This window comes from Syngnathus floridae, chromosome 17 (assembly GCF_059516105.1).
Source record: "Syngnathus floridae isolate MCC-2025c chromosome 17, RoL_Sflo_1.0, whole genome shotgun sequence".
NCBI lineage: Eukaryota > Metazoa > Chordata > Actinopteri > Syngnathiformes > Syngnathidae > Syngnathus > Syngnathus floridae.
Genome location: NC_142429.1, coordinates 5711765 through 5735845, shown reverse-complemented (window position 1 = coordinate 5735845; position 24081 = coordinate 5711765). Strand labels below are relative to the sequence as shown.

General features: G+C 42.6%; 2 long non-coding RNA genes across 7 annotated transcripts in view; one reads left to right on the top strand and one right to left on the bottom strand.

The window, feature by feature from the left end:
• Positions 1-859: 859 nt before the first annotated feature.
• Positions 860-12756, bottom strand: LOC148383908 (uncharacterized). Of its 3 annotated transcripts, none has more exons than XR_015853464.1 (3): positions 12700-12756; positions 2111-3851; positions 860-1672 (listed from the first exon to the last, which is right to left on the bottom strand). It is a non-coding gene; the product is annotated as an uncharacterized LOC148383908 (long non-coding RNA). The 3 variants fall into 3 exon arrangements; XR_015853465.1 differs by lacking the exon at positions 12700-12756 and having other exon boundaries at positions 860-1491; positions 1581-1672; positions 2111-12678; XR_015853463.1 differs by lacking the exon at positions 12700-12756 and having other exon boundaries at positions 2111-12678.
• A 4-nt stretch (positions 12757-12760) lies between these two features.
• The window catches only part of LOC148383906 (uncharacterized), a 67578-nt gene continuing 56257 nt past the window's right edge, over positions 12761-24081 (top strand). For all 4 annotated transcript variants that reach the window (XR_015853462.1, XR_015853461.1, XR_015853460.1 and 1 more), the window contains exons 1-2: positions 12761-12840; positions 14354-14450. This is a non-coding gene — a long non-coding RNA (uncharacterized LOC148383906). The remainder of the gene's footprint in view (positions 12841-14353; positions 14451-24081) is intronic.

The window sequence follows — 24081 nt, the reverse complement described above, 5'->3', positions numbered from 1 at the left end:
TTAAAAACACTTGCGTGAAAAGATTTTGGTTATTTTCACGTTCTGCAGAGCTAAAACTTTTCACACAGGTGCACTTAACGAGGGAATCTTGGAAAACATGTTGGAATGCGGCCCCAAGGACTAGAGCTTGACACCTGTGACCTTTGACCATAATATTTCCCTAATAAAGTGGCCTGTTATTAGGTACACTTGAAAATGGCGGTGTACCTAATGGAGTGTCTGTGTGATTCCCTCGTTAAGCGCACCTGCGTGAAAAGTTTTAGCTCCTGCAGAACGTGAAAATGACCAAAATCTTTTCACGCAGGTGTGTTTAACGAGGGTAACTTGGAAAACATATTGGAACGCGGGCCCAAGGACTAGAGCTTGACACATGTGACCTTTGACCATGATATTTCCCTAATAAAGTGGCCTGTTATTAGGTACACTTGAAAATGGCGGTGTACCTAATGGAATGTCCAAGTGACGTCACAGATCAAACAGCCAATCAGAAAGTAGAGGTGAGGGCGGGTGTGGCACTTTTCACTTCCCGTGAAGCTTTGACCATGATTTTTGATTATTTGATTTAGAAAAAAAAAGGATCAGTGTGTGTGTGGGGGGGGGACGATTCGTTGAACGATTCGTTTGAACGAATCTTTTGAGGGAACCAATTCTAAAGATTCAGTTCACTAAAAATAACTGGAATGCACATCACTAGAAAGGATAGGCTGCTCGCTACAGAGCCACTGGGTGGCGCTGCTCCAGAAACATTCCAGCCCACCACATGCAATCCCGCCCACATTCCACCAAAGACAGCACCGCCAACTTATTTTATTTGACTTTATTGCAAACGAACGGATTTACAATCTAGTCAAGCAAATAATCCGTTTTTAATATTCGTTTATTTTTATTGAATACAATAAGTTAAAAAACACAAGGGTTAAACAGTTATAAATTATTTGTATTAAACATACAGCCTTAGTGATAAGTCATACTGAAGATAAATAAATGACTGAATGTTTAAGATAAACATCTGTATTGATAACTTTATTTTACATTAATGACATCAATAAACTAAACAGAACAATAAAAGACAACATAACCAAAAACAATGAGTAAACTTTAAATCAAATCAAATGAAAGAGAGGCTACATGGAAACATCAGGTACTAATGGTCACGTTGACTATCAGTACTACTGGTGACTATTCGTGTCAGTATTACTGTTCGAGGTCAGGTGATGATGGAGAAGGTGCTGTCTGTGCTGCTGCTGTTGCTGATGGGGAAGGTCGCGGGAACGTCTTCATACATTGCCCTTAATATTTAATGAAAGCCATTCTCCTATCCGCTGCCTTAATCAAGGGACCAAACCACCTACACCTGTCAGAGCACTGAGGCTTTCTGGGAAGTGTAGTGTATGCGATGATCATCTTGTCGGGGATGCAGCAGCTCTCTACCACTTGCCCGCTTGTGATGCCACAATATATTGATTGAAGATTTTGAGAAGGAATGATAGGCTAAGACATGCAAAGCACAGGGTGCATACAGTTCTAAACATACATTCTAAACAACACACACACACACGGTTTTCTACATGGTACCTAACCTTGTAAAAATCGGACAACAGAGTTGTACAAAAGGTGCAATGAAAGCCGCTGAAGGGGATCCCTCCCCTCTTTGTAGTATTGTCTGATGCATCTGTGCAGGTCAAACACACACACAAGCACAGAATTTTAATATGGAAAAATGTTACTAGAATTTATCACAAAACACACTTTGAACATTTTAGTTTTATTTTTTTGTGCTAAAAAAATTACACTAGGAAAGTCTACTAGCTACGCTACCACTTACCGCAATTTTATTTACAGCCACGTTTACCACACATTGCATAATAAATATTTAAAAAAATAACTTAATGCTTATGTGGACCTACTGACGTGTGTAGGAACACATTTTAAGCATTTAATTATGTCTATGTTATGTTACAGCTATTAAGATGAAGCCAGTGTAGGAACACATTTTAAGTATTTAATTATGTTTATGTTATGTTACATCTTTTAAGTTGAAGTCAGCGAGCAGCCTCTCAATTCACGTCACTTCAGTCAATCAGATCAGTCAATCAAATCAGACACTCACTTTTCAATCCACCGACTTGTCTCCGTCCACTTGGGAGCAGGCGGGCTGTCGAAGTCTGCGAGACAGGAATTGATTCTGGTGGGAGGGATTGAGTCTGGTGGGCTGGACTGTTTCTGGGGCAGCTCCACCCTCGTGGTTCTGCAGCGAGCTGTACTGAGAGGTAAGTGACCTCTCCAAATAAATTATATTGAAAGCATGATGACTTTTTTTCTCTTCATTTTTTTAAATTCAAATAGGGGTGGTTATGTTTAACTGACCTTATGTGGGTCCTTGTGAAAACTTGCCCCCTGTAATGTTTCCTTGGACCAACTGATTTTGAGAACCCCTGATGGCAATGTCACTCTTCACCTTGACCTTTCACCCCTGCTATTCCCTCTGCCTCTCTTCCTACACAGCACAAATACACAACAGCCTCTCCGGTTGCACTCGATAATATTTATCCTCCATTTAATTCCACAGATTGTGGAGTGGTTTGGGGGGTTATGTCGACAGTGTCAGGCAGACAAACCTGAGCGACCTTGAGCCCCGTCGCCCCCTTCCGACCTCCCCCTTCGTCTGAGGTGAGTTCCTGTGTGAACCCGAGACAATTCATATTCTCTTCGAGCAGTGCGGGGTAAAAATAAGCAACCTGGGCCATTAAGAGCTCCAATGCAACCGAGAAACAGCCGCTTGTATATTTATCCACACGCCGAAATGTGAAACTGGCGACGGTACTCAACCGGTGTTGAATATGTAAGGTTTGACTTATCGTTGAAATGATTGAATCCAGCTATGATTAAATTTTTCAATGATCAGGGATTCTTTATGGGGGTGCCACAGGGATCAATTTTGTGCCCCTAAGAGTTTCGGAAAAAAGTTTGCGTAAGATTTTAACTTGCGAGACAGCAGCAATATTTTAAGGCTAGCATCCATATTTCATCCAGCTGGATGTGAAGGCGTGCATAAACTCAAGTAATGCCCCTGGCTTTGAATAATAGCCTGTTTACGCTAGCTCGCAACGGTCGTTGTGACGGGCCTCCAAATTGTATATGTAAAGATCGCGCGATCAGCTTCGGGCTCATTCGCATGCATCTAGAATTTCAGGATATTTTGCTGGCGATAACAGGAGGTTCAGGTGTAATTAGCGATTGTTTACGGGCCTACCATCTAAAATGCATATTGACAGCAGTGAAATTAAATTTTGGAGATTGATTAGTCTGATATAAATAAATAACTTCACGCGCACGTAAGATTTATATGTTTCTTTTTTACATATTATTAATTTAGTGCTTGATGAATCAGTTCTAAATTACGTCCAGTATTTTTAAAATATGTATAATTATTGATGACATGTTAAAATATTCCAGAATATATTTTGGGGTCAGAACCTGTTCAGAAAAGTCAGACGAAAGAGAAGAGACAAGGGCCTTAGGAATTTGACATTGTACGGGGAGGTGACGTACAACCGAGCATCAATCTTCTACTGTTTATTATTTTGTATTAGGAGCATTTACGTGTTGAATGCGGGGCCTGCTTTACATCCCGTGATGCCCGCTCTGACTCATCCATCTCTGTTTCTTTGGTCATGATTAACTGATCTTAACTTCATGGTAGGGGAGCTCTAAATCTCGTTTCTTCTTCTTATGTTGATCTAGTCAAACACAAAGTGTCGGCAATCTTGGGGCAGTGTAACATGCGCTCGCCACCAGCGCTTATCAGTGATTCATAGCAGAACTCCCTCGTTCTTAGCTGGTCAGGCAACCTATGAACATTTTCAAATTGAGCGAATTAGTATATTCAGTAACATATAGGAATCATCATATTTGAAATTAGCTTAAATTGAGGTCACACACACATTTGCTTATAGTCATATTCATATTTCTACATTTGTACACAAAATGGCGGTACTTTCCCTTCACTTATGTTCGCCATCTTTGATGAGTTAGATAAAAAAAGATTTGCTATTTTATTTGATATTTCCACTTTGAAAGAAGTTATTGAGCGTTGAACAGGAGTTCTCGGTGCCTCATATTCCAGCAAGCAAGTTTCTACTAAACACCAGAACTAGCAGGGATGTGGAAGAGGTTGTCGACACTAACGCAGTCCGTCGACGGACCATTTGTCGGCCATTGAGAGGCGATGACGGCCTGACGGGAAGTCGTCCGACTTGGCGTGTTTAGTCGAGCCGCTTGGAAATACTCGCGTACGGCGTGTCCGGCATCTGGATGTCAGCGTATAAATCTCCAAGGGAGGAAACTGTGTATCCTCACCTTCTGTTTTTGGTGAATCTATCAACAGTCCAGCTCGTCAGTACCCCGCTATGAGGAACGAATACGTCAACGCAATTCTGCCAATATATAAATGCAACCAGCCCCCATCACAGATTTAAAAAAAAAAATCCAAAGCTTCAACACTATTCATGTAGCATGTAAACAATCATGAACTAATGTTACATAAATGACTGCATTCAGCATTCAACGCTTTTCCACCTTTGCAGTACCACCTTTGATCTGTTGGTGGCAGTCTAGCTCCATCTTCAACAAGCTTCACAGCGTTGCATTCAATTGAACAGTCCACAACTCTTTGCCAGACGCAGGGAAACGCTCCATGCGATAATTAACATCTGACCAGGCCTGCATGGCTCAACAGAAATGGCCAACATACTGCATGCACGTGTGAGCATAGTTATTTCCTTGAATCCACTTTAAGGTCCACATGTGTGTTGTCCTCACGAGTAAGACAATTCAGTACACTAGTAGAAGTGAAATTGCTTTTGTTAGGCTGATTTGGTGCCCCTCCCAAAATAATAAAAATTAATTTTACAGTGTAATTGTGTAATCCTAACATTGAGAGCAAATCCCTTTTACAAAAGAATTTTCCCTTCAGTCATTTTATCATCCGGCACTCTCCCAGACACAAAATCACTGACTGACTATTTGTACGTCAGAGGGTTGAAAGGTTATCAAGTGGTTCTCTAACTCTCCCAGATTTCACCGATAGCCTCGAAAAAAATAAACCAGAGAGGTTCTTAAACTTTGACGCCATTTCACAACAAATTAACCCGCCGTGACACGGGCTTACGTGTAGTTTATGAAGATGTTTGTGTTTTTGTGTTCATCATTCGGATGCTGTCAAGTGTGTGTGTGTGTGTGTGTGTGTGTGTGTGTGGGGGGGGGGGGGGGGGTGTTCTGGAGCCCAAAACTTGGCCAGTGCTAAAACAGCACTGCGGGCCCGAGGTGCCATTAGTGGCCATGGAGCAGCTGGAAGCGATTCCAAAAACATGGCGCTGGCGGAGGTCCATTTCACAAACCACACAGGCGGTTTCGACGGGCTTTTGACACCGTTCTCGGCAATTTACGACTAAAAAGCTTCGCGTGGCCCCGGTGTGACTTGTGATCCAACAGCGGGGGAGCGAAATCAAAATGTTCCGTTACTGTATCGTACGGTCGTCGTTCATTTGCGGATTTCTGTCCATAAACGAGGGACGACTATTTTCACATATCTTTATGCACAATAAAATAGTATCTACCACCCCCCCCCCCCTTCCAGAAACTCTTCTCAATTCAAAGTAAATGGCCTGCTCAAACTAAATGGCCTCGATTCTGTGTTAAACATAACATCTAATAAGCTATGAGTTACAGTTCATATATCAGATGTGCCACGTTATTATCCAATTCCACAATCCAGTTGACAAGCTGTGGATTGAAATCAGGGCGTTTGCATTGAGCTTTTTGTTTTGGCCCTAATGCCACTTAATGCTCGGAAAACTGGATAGCTGTCATTACGATATCTATCTCTGATTAATTACTATTATTGTTTTCGAAGTGCAGCTAGCATTCAAGGTAACTTTTGAATTACTGTAAGGTGTTGAAATTCAGACGCCACCAAAGTCTCGAGTTTGGTGTTTGACCGGAACTTTGGAAGCGGGAACTGGCTCTATTTCAAACATTTATTTGGTGTTATGTGTCCTGGTTTTGCGAACACATTTGTTTTGTTTTTTTGGGTGGTTATTCTCAAGATAGCAGTACAATGACCACATTGATTTTTTTTTCTTCCTTCTCAATTTCCCAGCAAATTGTCCTTGAGCTCTGCAAACAAACAATTTATTGTATTGACGGGGTGATCCTGCAACCTGGCCTGGTTTGGGGAATTGGGCACAACCTGGGAAAGTGAGCCGTTATTAACTTTGACACAGAGACGTACAAGCGGCGTACGGAGCAGGCCCGCGTTGCCATTCGCTCGGGATTATTAGCCAGGACACCGAGTGGGTGAATGCGGTAATTTACACTCGGTGTGGCGGTGTTGTCAGCGTTACGAGGTGAGTGACACGAGGCAGGCCGTGCGACCAAAACAGGTGGAAGTGGAGGTGGAGGTCAGGCGGGAGCAGGCTTCTGGGAGCGGCTATTATCCAACATGTTAAAGGGCCAGAGGAAATTCAATTTCCTGCTGTGCTACTGTTCAATTCCAGCAAGGAAAATTGACCGGATGATTGTGTTGTGTAAATGTCGTCTCTAAGAAATCATTTAAATTATATGCCAGTGTCGCAGTGTATATTTTTGACCTACATAAGCTGCTGCACTTTTAAAAGCCGTGACACAGATGCTATTTGTTAGACAGCATTGTTTGTTAGCATTAAGCTAAAATGACAGCTATTAGTTAGCCAGCATTGTTTGTTAGCATTAAGCTAAAATGACAGCTCTAAGGTAACGCTATGTGGTTGCTTGTTTTATGTTTATAGTTTGACAGTGTGTCACTATTCACTCGTTTTCTTCATCAGAAGTGACATCAGCACCAATCACTGCTATATCGATTAACATTTATTCCACCCAATAATGTATCCACGGTATCTGAAATGCTAGCCAATGGAATTTTAGGATGTGGGGGAGATTGCAGGATTTAATCAGAAACTCAAGTCACATAGGGAGGAGTAATCCATGCCGACTGAGTCAATGATGAATGAGGCGTCTTCTCCAGCGAAATGAAGAAACACAAATATCGGCTGATTCATTAAATTAGCGCAGAAGTGAAGTGATTGGACTATTTCTGTGTTTTTCTTATCCTATGACTACTTACTTGGCGCAATGATCCGTGATTTTGCAGAGGCGTCGGGAATGGCAGCGGAGTAAAAAATAATAATAAACAGCCTGGGATTATGATAATTGGCCGGCGGGGGCACGAGTCCGCAGACCACGTTCAAATTAATCAACGGTTCTGGCAAAAGCGTTTTTATAACAAGCACAACAATAACCTTTTAACAGATGGGAATCATTTTGCCAAATTAAAAACAGAAATAAACATGGCCTTGTGACAACAGAAGCCCCTCTGGATGTGTTACGAACTTTAGACATCTCCTCAAGCGTTTCCTCGCTATAAAGGGAGCAATCAAGTTAGTTACTAAAAGTATATTTTTATGACCGCAGTCATAATTTTACATAGCATCTCATGTTGCTATCTTTTTAAAAAGTTTGAATCCTGTTGTTTTTAAATAATGACAATCAAAACATGGGTGCACTTGTTAATTGAAATGTAATAATAACTTCCTGTTCTTTAATCATTCATTTAGAGAGTAACATATTTAACTTTTGCAAAATAATCACACCTTAAATTTAACTTTTTACTGCAATACATTTATTTTTAATCTTGATAAACTATTCTTAAAAATCTATTCAAATAAAACATTAAACATTTATGTCAATAAAATTAACCGGGCCAGTTATCTATTAAGCGAGCTAGCTACCTGGCTAGCTAGCTAGCTAATTATCTATAGAACTACTGTTTCTATGAGTCGGTTGTGCTAAATAGGCAGCCCACATTTTACAATTTACGCACTGTCAACATTTTACTTTTTTAAAAATCGTATCAAGGAATGACATCATAATCCATGCGTACAAACTTTGAAACACAAACGTTTTTCTGTCCAGCACGCCTGCTTCAAGTGACAGCACATGTTAATATCACTCGGTTGATTGAAAGCGATAAGTTTTTGCACGCCGTCGTTTGTTTTTGTTGTTGTTTTTATTTCCATCTGAATTCTGCCGGCCATCCATTGCCGCGTCTCTGAATCGGCCTCTTTGTCCGCTCCAATCATCGAGTCCGATCCAGTGCCCTCGTGTGCCGTCGCCATGGGAACCGGCACTGTGGCAGATCCTCGCCGTTGAACTGTTTGCTTTGGCCGCGAATCAAAGTTGTTGCGGAGGTGGGGATGGATGTGGGGCCGGAGTGGGAGGCGATACGGGTCTGACATGGGGATGGTAGGCCCGATACACGGTGGCTTTGTCCTGCTAAACAGGAAGCCCCCAGGGCACGCTGGGGCCTCAGGCAGAAGGTTTTTCTGACCACCCCTGCCTTGTCATCAACCCAACGAGCTCTTCCTGAGACTGACAAGACGTGCGTGTGTCACAAGGCTTCAGTTTTCTTATCACCATCAAGGCAACTGAAATCTAACAGTCCTCATTCTAAAAAACAAACTATCGGCATTTTGTTCCCTTCAGGAACACCGTTGCGAATTTTTTCCTTATAGTTTTAGAGCAGAAGGTTTTGGATTCTGTGTTGTCTAATCCGTGCCGCTGTACAAATAAAGTCACGGTGGACTGTAAGTCTTGCGGTTCCAAAATTCATATTGGATAGACAAGGCCATTTATCACTGTCAGAGGCAGCCCTCACTCGAACGAGCCGGCTGTTTTGACAGGCGCACCGGCGGCAGGCGCAGCTGAGATTCGGACAAGCGCCGTAGGGGGTCCTCCGACGAACAAGACCCTGACGTCCCCGGGCCCTGTGGCGTTCGGGTGTGAAACCCCCCTCGAGCAGCACAGTCGGGTTAACGTTGCTCGGGACTGGCAGCGCCGAACTGTCTGCCGCGAGCCCCCGAGCCTCCCCGCTGGCTACTAAAATCGAAATGGAGGAAAGCGTTAACCTCGCAGCGAGACCTGGCTACACATTTAGCGCGTAACAAGCCGAATATTCATTGGATCCTTTCGGTGCTCGTTCGTCATTTTAAAGACGGCAGTAAACGCGGTTGGGCGTGATTTGTTGTAGCTTTATTGGTTGATTTTAACGAGGATTTTGTCTTTTTGAATGAGAATCAAATTTGACTTTGTCCAGATTTCTTGCAAAAAAATATGCTCCAATGCTAAATTCTTGGAGTTTTACATGAGATCTTCACAAATCGTGCAAGACCTCTAGTAAATAAAGCGACACCAGTCAAAGCGGTGGACTGCAACATTAGCTTCTGGCGCTAGCTGCAAACTGGCTAGCCGCCATACGCTTGTCATTTTTATGCATGTTTTACTATTTTAGTAAGTTTCATATAAGATTACATTCTCTTATTATATTACACCAAGCCCAACTTTTTTTTGACAAATAAATACATTTATAGAATATAGATGGAGGAAAAAATATAGGGATACTGGAGCTGTTTTTCCCCTCCTCCGGCGTCATTAGTGTCACGACTCATTTCCCCTCTTCTATTGAGTAGAGGTCTCCTTAAGGGACCCCCGCACCTTGGAAGCAGATCTGTCAAGTGGACCGATGATGATAGGAGCCCGTGGACGCGTGTGCACTTGTACAGTGCGAGGACATGCATAATGTATGCGACTTTAAACCAACAGCCACTCGGCTGTGCTGATATCTGGAGTTTTCTTTCTGAGTGGGACGTATATTAAATATCCGCCCCCCACCCCCCTCACGTGCACGAGTAAATACAACAAGCTGAGTTGCGACTACGACACACAGATTGGAGAAAACCTTTTCTTCAGCAGCAATATAGGAAGCGACCTGATGGCTTTTTGGGGGGGATTTAATGACACGGTACCTACTGGGTGTCAAATGACACGAGGCGACTTTGGCCTGCTGCTTAAAATGTGGCGCCCTGCGCACAGCGGGAGCTCCTCAGCGACCTTGAGTGCTTATAATTAATCACTTGTTAATAGTGCTGAAGTCAAACCATGTGGAATGGGAAGCTTATGGAAGCCATTCACGCCTGATGGCCATATATTGAACAATAAGCTTCATCTTTAGGTTTAACGTACGTGACTGGATGGGGGCTCATTGAGAACTTCTAAGCTGAGCTATTTATATGCAGGTGATAGCGGTCTCATTGAGTAAGTTAGGAAGTCTTATCAGTCTGTACCGAGGATGTGCGTGTGGGCAGTTTCCAGAGTCGAACGCTGGCTGGACTGACTCAGGCAGTGTTTCAACACCGGTAACTTGACTTTCTGCTTCGGGCCAGTAGCGTCCAACGGCATGCATCACTTCCGTATAAACAGAGGTTATCTCAAAATGGACGAAGATCAAGAAAAAAATGGACGGGTGGTATCGGAAGAGCTAAGATAGCTGCTGCTCAGTCGTTTGTGCTTAACGGGTGATTCCTGTTTTTTGGTATTTGGTAGTTTCTTCACATTTTAATCACTTTTTTCGCGGGCCGCATTGTAGTCATAGCTTCTTTCGGAGGGCCATTATGACTGTCAACCCAAATAAATGTATGAGCACCTCATATTATATACAGTAAAAGCTACAAAACAAACTGAGAACTAACTCGTTTTCAAATCAGACGAGTAAAAATTGGTCAAATATTAAAATAAAAGATATTATTAAAAGTGAAGACAATTTGCAATTCTAGTAATGACAAACTAATTCGATGCACAATTTGTCTTCGCGGGCCACATAAAATGATGTGGCGGGCCGTATCTGGCCCCCGGGCCTTGAGTTTGACACCTGTGCTGTAGCTTGTTATGCTAGCATTATGCTAGCTCTCTAGCTGCCATATTCTTGTACACATACTCATGTTAAATGATGTCATTGTCATTTGCTTTTTATTTTAAAGGAGCCAAAATATATTAAAATTAGATATTTAATAAAAAATATATTTTATTTTAAAGCTGTATCGCTCAGCCCTACGCTGACATGACAAGACCACACGCTGTTTTTGTAGGGCCTCCGGTCTCGGCCCCCAGACTAAATTACATGTCATCTCGGCACTGACGTTTCCTCACAGCAGACGGCGTCGCTTGCCTAGGTTGTGGCCTTGTCTCGGTCATTAGAGAAACCCAGTACGGATATCTACATTTGCACTTCGACACGCAGGTCGGAACTAAAGAAGGACAGTGTAACATTGAGTAAACGTCAAGTCTGTAAATAACCTGCCGTGCTCCATGTTGGCGTCTCGCTGCCACCTTTTCGCTTCCAGACACACGAAAGCAGAAGTGGTCTCCAGGGCTGAATGAACACCGTATGAAGGCCGTCTTTGTCCTCTGTGACTGCGCTGCGATCGTACCCCCCCCGAGCCCTGGGGTGTCACCCAAAGAGGTGTCGGGCTCAAAAACCGTGCTCGTGACGCTGACATCAGCGACGTCACCCCTTGCCCCCTGCCCGTTTCCGTGGTTTTGCTGGCATCTGTTGGCTTGGCGGATCGTGCGTGCCATGTGGAAACGTGGCTTTGCTACTGGGGTCCAAACAAACAGGGTGGGTAAAATCCCTCCAGGCAATGTTTTAAAGGGGAAATATTTAGGGAAACTGACTTTTTAATATGTGCATAAAAATAGCTGAGTTTCTGGACTGCCAGCCCACCCATCAAGCCAAGTTATAGTCATCAGTTGAGGTACAAGTTTAGTTTGTACAATGACCACACATCTCAAATTATTTTTTGAAATGAATGGAAATGCCATTTATTAATCATGAATCTATCGTTGCATTATTTATGAAAGTAATTGAATTAAAAAAGTAATGTAATTGAATTTAATTTAAAGTAATTTCAATACACAAGTCATGATTATGTTACCTAGTCACTCTGTCCATTTTAAAAATAAAATGTGGCCCTTGAGTGTAAAGGTTTGCCAACCTTGGTTTTGTACTCACCGTCCAGAACACACAACCACAAAATAGCCCCAAAGACACTATGAATACCTTTTTAGAAGAGCTGCTGAGATGCACACTCTACAGAAAGTCTATAAAGTGGAGACATTAGGCAGGTGACCACCAGTGGTCACACGCCCCTAAATTGCCAGTAAGTTGCTGTGCAATGCATTATTGGGCCAAGCCAAACAGCGCAGATTCATTCCCTGGTGTTCTTCCACACCCTTGCTGACCATCACTCCAAAACTATTTTCCCCATATTAGGTGGTTTTAGAGTCAAGATGTCACCAGTGGAAAACCTTTGTTTACATCACAGTTAATGTGTTAGTTGAACTTTGAACTTTTTGATTGTCATTTAAGTGCTAAATATATGCATTAAAAATAAATAAGTAATCAATGTTCATAGTAAAACAAAAATAAAATATATCTTTTAATCAAAAAAATATATATTTCAATTGGCTGATTACATTTACACTGAAAGCCAAAAACAATGGGGAGGTTTGCAACCTGATTTTAACTTTCTTTTAACTTTTGGAATTATATGAACGCTAGAACCAAAACGTCTAGCTTGAGCAGTCAAGTGCTAGGCTGCTAGCATGAACCCTGAAAGCCGGGCCATTTTGGGGAATGAACCAGGCGGCCTGTGAGGCAAGATGGTGAGGAATTGTGGATTAATTTATTTTTTTGGGGACAGTATATCATTAAATCGTTATTATTAGATTCTTATTTTCAGACATATGATAGAAATTGTTCGTTGTTACCTGCTGCGGACAGTTTCGACGGCGCACTCCAGTCTTCCTCAGGGCCGTCGTCCAACGTATCGAATAAATGACACGTCATCAACATGTCGGATGACGGCTCTGAAGAAGACTGGAGTGCGCAATCGAAATTGCCAGCAGCAGGTAACAACGAACAATTTCTATCATTTGTCTGAAAATAAGAAGCTAATAATAGCATTCAGAAGACATTATGCAACTAATCGAAATAAATAAATCTTTATGTACGTATATGAATACAAATTTACTCCTCAGTATCGCAAACCTGCGGAGGTAAATAGCGTTTCTTTGACGTGGCTTTTTGGACACAGTAAAAAGCTATTGGTAGCTATTGGTAGCCATTGGTAGCCATTGGTAGCTATTGCGAGCTATTGCGAGCTATTGCGAGCTATTGCGAGCTATTGCGAGCTATTGTGAATAACTTTTTGGCTACTTCGTTGTACCCATGCAGCCATTTCAAGTCCAACTGATTAATCTCTGGTTAGATAAATTGGTTTCCACTTACAAGCTGGAAGTACTAGTGCTAATTCTACATTTTGCTATAGTATGTGCTTTTATAATTGTCTGGAAGCTATTTTTTGTAGCACATTTAGGTGAATAGTGATTGATCGTGAAACTTTAGTCATCAAAACGCCCACATATAGCGGTAAACAATAATTTAATATGTCCACTGCAGAGCACGATGACCAGTTTTGACATCAATACAAGAAATCAACTTTTAAATGGCTGTTTAGTTTCTACAGTGGTGACTGATAGGCAATTACCCCAACATGCTTCCTTTCCATTTTCTATCAGAATCAAGGCACACAAACACAGAAGCCCGCTTATTCCCAGACATTTTTGCCAAGTGTGGTCACTGAAACTTCTGTTCTCTAAAATCACACATTAGTGCTAACATGCAGTTGGACTAGCTAGCTAATAGCAGGCAGGCAGTAGCCCTAAACACCTGACCTTCCTGCGACATTCAGCGGGAGAGTGGCTCGTAAGGATTTATGGCAAAAGGTGAGAGGTTCTGGCATTTGCCCCGTGCCCCGCTGACCACCCCCTGGGGAGGCACCGGCTTTCCCTCGTGTGTTGACATTCTTACAGCAGAGCGTCGAAAAAAATCAGGTGTGCTTTTTCCTCCCAATTGTTGTGACCCCTATAAAAAACGTGGCCTGGCTACCAGTGGGCTTTTCCGCTCGGAATAGTTTTTATTATTGGAGCCTCATGACTGGCTTCATTAACGCTGTAATGTTTGTTTCTGAGCTTGAAAATTTTAAGCATTTGCAAGGATAATGTGACTATGGAAAGGCAGCGAGAGTCCCCAAAGACTAATTATGGCCTGGTAAAGGTTTAGGTGCCTTGTGTAAAATGGCTTGAAACTATTTTATTTCTTTGCCATTATCTTTAGGGCAAATAAATCATTATTTCGAGAGCTTTCCCATACTCGTTAGCTCCCCAGAATTTAAATTTTTAGGGGGAAAATCCAGCCCTGTCTGTGATTGATGTTCAACTGTCTGCATCTAAATAAAATCAACCTCTGCTCAATGTAGCAATATGAACCAATTTAACATGTTGAAAATAGCCTGAAAACTCATCTTTGAAGTTTCTTAATCTGTCTGACAAGTGATCTAAAACATCTTCTTTCACTCTGCAGGAGCCGTGATGCATTTTGTCCCCTCAAGACTGAAAGTTTCATTAAAAATGAATCTCTGTCATCCTTCAGGGCAGAAAAGAATTGATCGACCACAAAGGTAAGGATGTTTTCCAACTATTACCTTGTGACGAGGAATCGTACTGTCCCAAAAAATGAGGAAATAAAGCATTTATCACATGGATCCGAAACACCTAAGCAGATTTCCAGTAAGGAAGGAGCAGGGCTTCCCCCGGAGAGAAAAACATACCCAAGCATGTGACACGCTCACACAATATCCTCCTAAATTTTTCTTCTTCTATTAAAAGAAATGTTAAGCATCAGCTCTTTTATGAGCTCCTGTTCGTTGAGCTTAGAATTTGCAATAACACCGGAGTGAGCTCCAAAACACACCCACAAAAAAAATACTTAAAACTAGAAAAGCAAGCTGCAAGTAAGATGTCACCATGCATCAGTCACTGTCTGTCATTTTTTTTATGTGCGTTTATATGACAGCTGCAGTAAAATGGTCATTGCAAATCCGTGTAATAAAAAGAAAATGTGTTCACGGGTGGTATTACACAAAACGTCATTGAACACAGGAACGATCACACACCCGAGTCGGAAAAAAATTACCGCACAGGCCTTTCATTTACGACGTCTCCACTAACTGTTTATGGGTGTTGGTGCTGCTGTTTTGGTTTGCAACTGAGGTCAAAGTTGACTGTTCTGCAGTTTCATTTGACTCGGCAATGTGAAATTTGGTCGGGATGTCTATGGTGAGTAGACCCACAAAAATATTTTCAAGAACTCATGCACTGAAAGTCACGCAGGACGACTTCCATTTTGGTTTGAAGGCTGTTTGCAGGCTTCTATTCAGGTGTCCCTATTCATCTCAAATAAACTGAAAAGTAAAAACAGCACAACAGAAAAAGAGAAAAAAGTAATAATATGACAAAATGAATTTAAATGGACAGACAATATAACAAATGCTATCGGCACATAATCGTTGTCATTTGCAAAAAATGATCAAAAGTAGTTTTTCATTTATTTTACATTTTAGTTAATTATGACTGTATTTTTATCAAGTTGAATATTATAGAATGCTGTCTATTTTTGGGAGGCTGTGTAATTAATGACAGTTCAATTGATTTTAATGGGGGAAAAACACATTTGAGATTCACATTTGCAGTGGAGTCCATCCGTCAATCAAGCTGCTGAAAAGCTCGCGTGCGCAACGGCGGGGAGTTATAAAAGTGCTCTTGTGTCTCGACACGATGGGAGGGACAATTTTCTGCTCCTCCTTGTGTAAATAGTACACACGCAGCGGCGGGTATTAGGCTCCGCCACAATGGCCGCTTATTTGGAAGCCTGTTGCTAATGGAAGCGCGGTCATGACTGGACGTCAGGAGCGCCCCTCCGGCCCAACAAAGAGGCTCTTTCTGTGGGCTCCGAGGTGCCGAAAGGCCGCGCCGGGCTGCCGAGGGACTCGATGGGGCCTAGCTACCGAGATCGGACAAATATCATCAATATGAATAAAATAGTTGCAGCCTTAATTAGTAAGTAGGTTTGGAGAATAAACATTATTTTTTGAGTAAATTGATTTAAATGAATATGAAGGCAAAGGATTCTGAACAGTATCAATAATTGAAACTGACCTTGTTTTAATACAGTAAATGCGGGCTGGTTATATTCTAAGCAGATGATTGACAACAAATATATTAAACTCAGCTATTTATGATCCTGCATTCATTATGGATTGAGGAAAATGTTTCTCCATTTTGGGGGATCATGTAATGCAGACCACATGTTCCTACGCATACGAAGAAGTGGACGTCCAAAACAATTATGGGTATAAAACGAAGTCCGCTTAAAACACAAACAGTGCTTAAAAGGAGGGAAAGAGGGAAAAAGCAAAATGCCCTTCCATGACTTCTAGACAGAAATGCAATTTTAAAAAACGACATTATCATCTCATTATAGTTTCTTTAAAATTCTTAGTCCCCTTTTTGCTTTTCAATTTATGGGCCAACCGTTCATCACTGTTCCTTGTTTTTGTTATTTATGGTTCTTATCTTGGTTCTCAGAATTTTTTCAAGAGATACCGTAGATGTCCGTGCGTTTCCAGCGTGCTACGCTACCTCCCGGGAAAGCCTCAAGGCCACACGCCGTGTTCCGCATACAGTCTACCATTTACTTCCTCGCGTGCTCACAAAGGGGAACTTATGCCTGCCCCGTCGCATTTCACCCTTTCCTACGCCACCTCACCCTAGACCTTCACCCCCCCTGCCTGATACACATCAGGTTATACCACTGTAAGGTTAAACCCGGCACAGAACATGACAGGACCAAGAGACTACTTGTATCATTCAAGAATTCTTTCAACTCAACTTTATTTACCGAGCACTTGAAAAACAAGCATTGCTGCGTACTAAGTCAAAGTGAGACATAGAAAGACAAGGACCATTAAAACATCACAATGCAGAGTATCCCGCTGAGATTCATCGTGTAGTATTTCATCGTAACAAAGTTCCCTCTTTGCCTTAAGAATAGCTTATTGCTAAGGCCACACAGAGTCAATAAACCAGGGGGAGCCCATCCTTGACACCATGTGTGGGGCAGACGCTTGCGAAAACAAAGCCGGGTCAAGTTGGGTCAGTGCAATTTTTTTTTTTTTTTTTTTTTTTTACTTACAGAGATTATTCACTTTTGGATTACACGAGTTACATTGCGGAGCATCAAATCAACAAAGCTACAATATAACAGGAAGTGAACAACATGGTCAAATTTTAAAACAGGTATACCAATATGACAGCTAACCTATGGGCAGCTAGCATGATAAGCTAGCATAGCTTACTCTGCTTAATTTTGTCAAATAGCACAAGCAGTTTTGGATCCTGATAGTAACCGCAGACAAACCATAACACTTGTCAGTACCGACTCTTACATATCTTTTGGACTTTCCAGCAGCCGCATAATTCTAGCTACAGGGACATAACGTTGCGTTTAAATTAACATCTGCGGCTACTCAAACAAGTGCCTATTAAGGCAGACTTTTCCCAGAGCGGACCTCGCTCCCGGGCCTTTTGACTCCACGTCACAAGGTGGCGAACAAAATTGGCCTTACAGTATTCCAGAGCAGCGCGAGCCACCGTCAGCACGATTGGGAGTGACAACGACGACGACGTGCATACATACAAGCATGCGAAACGCGCGGACGGCTAATCTCCATTCCTTAGCGGGGATTTGCCTCAAAATGACTCCCTTGCCCACACTCCTTTCTGTTTGTTGTCCTCGCGTAGACTTTAAATAAACACAGCTTTGATAAGTTAGGGGCCAGACAGTCACCTCTGACCCGTGGCAGTTCCGATCCACGTCCCCGCAACGTGAAGTTCAACAGGTGACGAGGGCGAGCGTGGCTTTAAATTAGCTGAGGAGGGATTTGTAAACAGCCGGGATGGATGACGAGGGAGTGTCGTTCGGAAACTGACTTTGTCCAGAGCATGTTCAGCGGGGGTCAAGAGGAAGGAGGACCCCGGAATGTTTGAGATAAATATTTTTTTGAACTTGGAAGATCTAAACGCCGTCATATAGGACAGATTTCGAATGACACATTATTCAAAGCACATTTTACTAAAAAAAAAAAAATCTTTCTTAAAAATTGTCTTGGCCAATATACTCAAATGAATCATTAAAATCAGCATAACCGATACGTGTATAGCAGTACAGTCAGTTCCAACACCAGAAAAAAATGATTTGTAGTCTTTCCCACGCTGAAAAGAAAGCCCTCGGTGGTTCTTCATCTGACATGTTAAACCTGTAAAGAATTGGAGGGGGGGTTCACAGCTTCATAGCTAGTCATCTGTCATACCTGAACGGATGTTTATGCTATTTTACAGCTTAGCCTTGAGGGGAGACGCATTGCCATTAATAAGTACAGTACAGTGATGAATGGGAGTCATTACCTTGTAGTGTAAACGTCGCAAAAGCAAGGAAGGGGAACCGACAGCCCCTTGGCCATATTCAGCGCGACAGAGCATCTTTTTCTTATTTTCAATGAAATCATCTCTACCCTTATATTTTCCTGATGAAAATGGATGTTTTAATAGTACAAGGGAAACCCCAAACAAAAAAAAAATGGCACTGTGCTCTGATGGACAACCTGCTTTCCAGTCAGGGGTGACTTTTTTTTGGTGTGTGTATATTTGCCCAGTGAGCGATTTGCAGACAGACATCCTTGTAAAGGCCACCAGCATTGCTCTCTGAAGGCGCTCGTCGGACCGCTGACACGTCACGTCCATCATCTCCACTTTAAATTGCCGGTGCTACTTTTTCTGGTTGCAAACCAGGTGACTGAAAAAGTTTTGAAAACGCGTGTTTGTAGTTTAGACTCCCTTCTCGAAACAAACTAAGAATTTTATTTCACTGTCTGGTCTTTGTGCCCCCCCAAAAAAAGCATTGAGAACGTGAAAGACCTTATTGTTAACACTTGTCGCCGATAAGGCTAAAGGTTACCATGGAAACGCAGCCACCTGGAGCCAGGGTCCAATTTGGAGCAAACCACAAAAGTCAACACCAGCGCGTGCTACGCTCGAGAGAGAATGGAAAAAAAGTAGCGTTGTGATTGTATGGCCCATAATCACAAGTCCAAATATATCAAGTGGAACAGAAGTCCAAGTAGCGTCAAACATGGCCATTCATCGTTATCACTTGAGGTAAACTGTCAGTGTGGAGAACGTTTACAGTCGATTTAATACGGCAGTGAGTTTCGCCCAACTCGTACACAGTCTGCTTTAGAAGGCCAGATATTAATGCTTATATGCATGAGACACCGCAGCAGTGTTTTTCTTATCTGGCTGCGATTATGATGCAGCAGGCTGACATTGATCAGACCGCCGTGGTCCAATTATGCCGAAGCGGCCGCAGGTCTGCAGTCGCCGACTCGCAATTAGCACAAAGCGACGTGATTTCCTTGCTTGCGTCACATGTCGCATGCAATGCTAACATTTGATGTCAATATTCAGCACGCGCCTTGTTTTTAATCCCCTCCTACCGAGGTCCTCTTACCTCGTGAGCCAGGTTGTCATAACACTGTTGATTAGCGAGATTGAAAATAACTCACAAGAAACCAAATGGGGACTGTGGAGTGTATCGGTAGCGGTTGGAACGTAGCATGCTAACAAACAACAGGAGAAGGAGGATCTTCTGTATTCCATGTGGCTGTACGTTTTACTCCTTAATTTGTGAAAAATAACTTTTTGACTTCGTTGGAAATTCTGAGCCGAACCTAAAATTGTTTGAATCTGAATCTGGCCAGCCTTCTACGTGAACAACCCAAACCCGACAAGCGTGATGGCTGCCTGTCAAAAAGTGTTTTTGTGCAACTCTGAACACATTGTAAACTCTTTGGATCACCCAATAAATCCTGCGGGTGGATGGAGGGAGTAGAAAACACAACAGGAGACATACGGCTATAGTTAATGAACATGGAGGTGGAGTGGGCCGAAGCCTAAGGGTGCAATCCGGCGGACCCCGCGCTGGACCCGGAGAGCAGACAAACAAGGCGCTACAGTCACAAGGGGGTTAATTGTAGGCGTGTGTCGTTAAAGCGGCGGGTGGCTGGTAAAGACTTCTATTTATACGCCGGACCAGGTAAATGAGGTGAAATTATTCTGCGCGTAAGTTTGACTTTATTGATTAAATAATTGGTGATTCACCTCATTGCTTTCCATGTAAAGAGCACTGAATGATTTTTGTGTGTGTGTTGAAACTGAGGGATTTTGAGTTCTCCAGAAGGAGAAAGTAAATATTTGTCCACTAGAGGGAGCAACTCCATTCTTCATAACACTGAAGGCCCCATGCAAATCAGTGCACTCACTGACTGTTCAGTCCTAACAAAAACACTATTTTCCCGGAGCTCGTTGGCAGTGTGAAACATTGACCTGTTAAAAAAGCAAAAACATAAAATTCCAGTCTAAATATCTCCCCCCCCCCCAAAGAAAGTGCCTTAAATTAAAAAATAAAAACATGATTACCTCGAGGTGAATAGAATTTCAGGGCAGAGGAAATGACAAATAATCAAATGGATTTACTCAACTGCTAATGGGTGAAGGTGTGTTTTAGTTTCAGAGGCCTTCATTTGGAAACTTTTACCCTGTTACAGGTTTACCACAATGAAAGGCAATTCAAAAAAAAGATTAGCACAGGGGGAATGAAGACTTCGCAAACAAAAGTCACGCCTTTTAGACGGCTACCTGTTTCCTAACACTACTTAACAAAATGACAACTATGTAAACCCCGTCTGGAATTTTAATAGCAGAAAGCGAGAAATGACGTGCGCATTTTTGCTGCGCCTTACATCATTTTCTTTAAAGCACAAAACTCATCAGCCTTCCGTGTACTTGATGTGCTTCGGTGCTGCTGTGTTGGTTAGCGGTTAGTCCAGGCGGGTTCAATATTAACTTCCATCCACACATTGTAAGTCACGTTATGCTCAGGAGTGGAATAAATCCAATTCCCCTACGACGGACGTTTGCAAAGGCCCGACATCCAGCTTCCTTTGTGAGATTGCTTATTACCCCTCCGTGTTCTTTTGAATGCACTTCAGCTCTGGCTGTCAGACATATTTGTTTCATCCTCCGATCGCCGTCTCTGCTGCGGCGTCCTTCACTGCTCATGATGAAAGAGAAATGTGAAGCCCCTAATAGCATTCCCAGTGATTTTTTTCTGGTATTAAATCACTGCTGATACACTCCACCCCCAAAATCTGCTGCAGACTTACAATGTTTGAGTTTGACATCAAAGGGCCAACACAAAACAAGCTTTTTTTCCCCTTCTTTTTTTATTGCAAATAAATTGACCCTAATACATAGGGGAGGGCAATGTACCAATATTGTTAAGCTACCTAGTTCCTGATGCTATTACTAAAGCTAGTGAAATGATTTAACCAACAGTGGCTAGCTAGTCTGTCTTTAAGTGTAGGTGTGAGAGAAGCAGAGCGGATGCATGACTTTGTTTGTCTTGCCCAACGTCAAACGGCAACTTCCAATACACTTCCAATGAATTACCACAGTGTGTGGGTGCGTTATTGTGTGTGTGTTTTGAGCCAATGAATGGTGACCTCATGCCTTAAAACGCTGCAAAAAATAAAACATTTTACAAAGTCTGGACACCCACGCGTCACACCCCAGAGCTGTTGTCACTACAAAATTAAAAAATTAAAATGCCTTTTTATTGTTTGTTTCTTTTAAAAAGCAAATCTTTAAGATACAAAAACAAAAATATCATGATGTTCACAAAATACCTCCTTGACATACTTCTGAGACGATCATCCGAGACGATTCAGACAGTCAAACAGGTATGCGCAAAAGTAGACGACATAGTCTCATTCATCAAAATTTCTTTTTAAAAAACCCCCAACAACAACCTAAGAACAAAACAGGCTTTATTACCGAGACGCAGCATATCGCTTAACCTGTTTGGTCGTCTCAAAGCTTTGCGTTTTAATCCGGCGCCGCCATGATAGCACAGATGCAGCCCCCGCCCCTAAGTAGGCCAGCGCACATGTCTGGATTGAGGCCAAGAGACAGAACGTCCCAAATCTGTCAGTTTGCAGAAAAATAGATACCAAGGCAAGGCATCAGAATAATTATTCATGTTTCTTTTGTCAACACCAGCTACAATAATATTGTAGGAGAAGGAATAGTTGAGGCTTAGCATACGAAATGAGGGCCGGCATAACCACAAACAAAGCCGGTTCAGGACTTGAGCATTTGAGAACTGAAGTGTTTGAGTTTGGGAGCCTCACTGAAGTTTAGACTTTGGTAGAAACACAATGCTGATTTTAGCATTACATGGAATTTATGCCAGATTTAAGTCAAACTGGAAAATAAAATAATTTTAAGCAGGCCACCCTCGTTAGCCTTTACCAAATGTTTTAAAACTTTTGCCAGTCTGCTACAACAACAAATTACTGGTGGTCCTCTTTTATTGACCTGACACATTCTACATTCACCATTTACGGGTTGGGCACGGCTACCTCGCCTGTGCCACATAAAAACGGCTAAAACAAACACCAGAATGTCGGAAAAGGCCGACGTAAAACTTGCCATCTCCGCTTTAATGGGCCGTTAGCACGGCGCTAACAAACCTTTGCTGCGGTGTGACGCCGACGTTCAAATGAGCTCGTCATCCAATGAGGGCTAAATGGAACGCAGTGACTTCCGTGTATAATTTGAGGTGACAGAAATGTGCTAAAAGACATGTTAGCTTAACATTTACATTGGTTGTATAGAATGTAGCCATCTTAGCTAACGTGGCTAGCTATGTGTTTATGCATGTAAAATTTGTATGATTTTTCAAAATTTTCTTCTGCATTTCTTTTTTAGTCAGAATTTCGAATACTAAGAACAGGCTTAACTGCGTCACCAGTCGAATGAAGCTTTTTGAGGCGATGCATCAGCGCTGACCGATTGGCGTTGTAGTCATGCGCGCTGCTGTTGAGCTTTCCGTTAACACCCCGCCGTGAGACCTCTTGCCCCTGGGCTATTAGTCATCCTGACAAGCGCTGCGTTATGTGCCGCTCTCTGTGCCCGCAACGCCATCTCGCCACCTTCACACATGTACGTGTATCCTTAACGCGGAGTGGCAACAGGGACACAGGCCACTGAAGCAAAACAAGCAGCTGTCAATCAGCATACCGTGCAAGACCTCCGCATACCTCACAGACACTCCATTTCGGAGGGCTTAACTCTTAGTGGCACTTGCTGGCAAACCTCAGGCTGAATGTATGATACTTTTTTACAATGTACCAAGATCTTCCGTGCGTGTTTTCGGGCCACTGAAGCGTCCTTCCCAGCAGGTTGAGATTCCCGAGCGACACAGCGAGCCGCTTAAGTCGATTGGCGCCTGAGCCGCTGATGAGAGCCCTTTTCTGCTGCCGGCTACCGTGGCCCCTAAAACAAGCTCCCCGGTTCCTGCGGTTAGGACCCCGAACCAAGCCTCCATTCACCTCATCGGGCCGCCTGTTTATTTTCAGAAGCATTAGAGGAAACACTCGACATGGCTTATCAGATCCAAACAGTCGCACGTCTTTGTTATTTTACACACAAGGCCTCCTCTTGCCTCTGCCTCATTTTGGGTAATTGTTTTCTTTCTTGCTTGTTGGAATAACACGGCAGGCTGCGTTTAACACAAGTGGTAAGGGAATCCGTTAGTGTAAACAGGCTCGATACAATGCACACTGGGATTTTATCTGAGACTTTTCTGTTATTCTGTGTTTTTAAGGGGCTGGGCTGCAGAAAATATGGCAGAGGGTTGATGCTGAAGTGAATGACTGCTTCGTTACTAAGCAGAAATTACACTACACACCTCAGGCAGGCAGAGATGGGTTTCCAGTCCTTCCCATCAGGAATTGACCAAATTATTATTATTATTATTATTTTATGCAATTGTTATTTCTGATGTCAAATTGAGCTTTTAAATGTGGAATTTGTGTGCCATATGATTTGGATTATTTGTTGTGTTTATTTCTAATGAGCAAGGTAGCTGTCATCAGTAAAAATGGGCGTTTGCGCCGCTGTGGGTGTGAACGCAGACAAGGGAAGTGGCTCTTCTCCTTCTCACGTGAGACTCCTAGGTTCTACACCGCAGAGGGTTCGATGCACATTGTTAACAATTAGGCTTGCACCTGCACGAAAATCAAGATGTGTCAGTTTTCACGTCAGAGCACACGTGCACAATCTACAAAAATA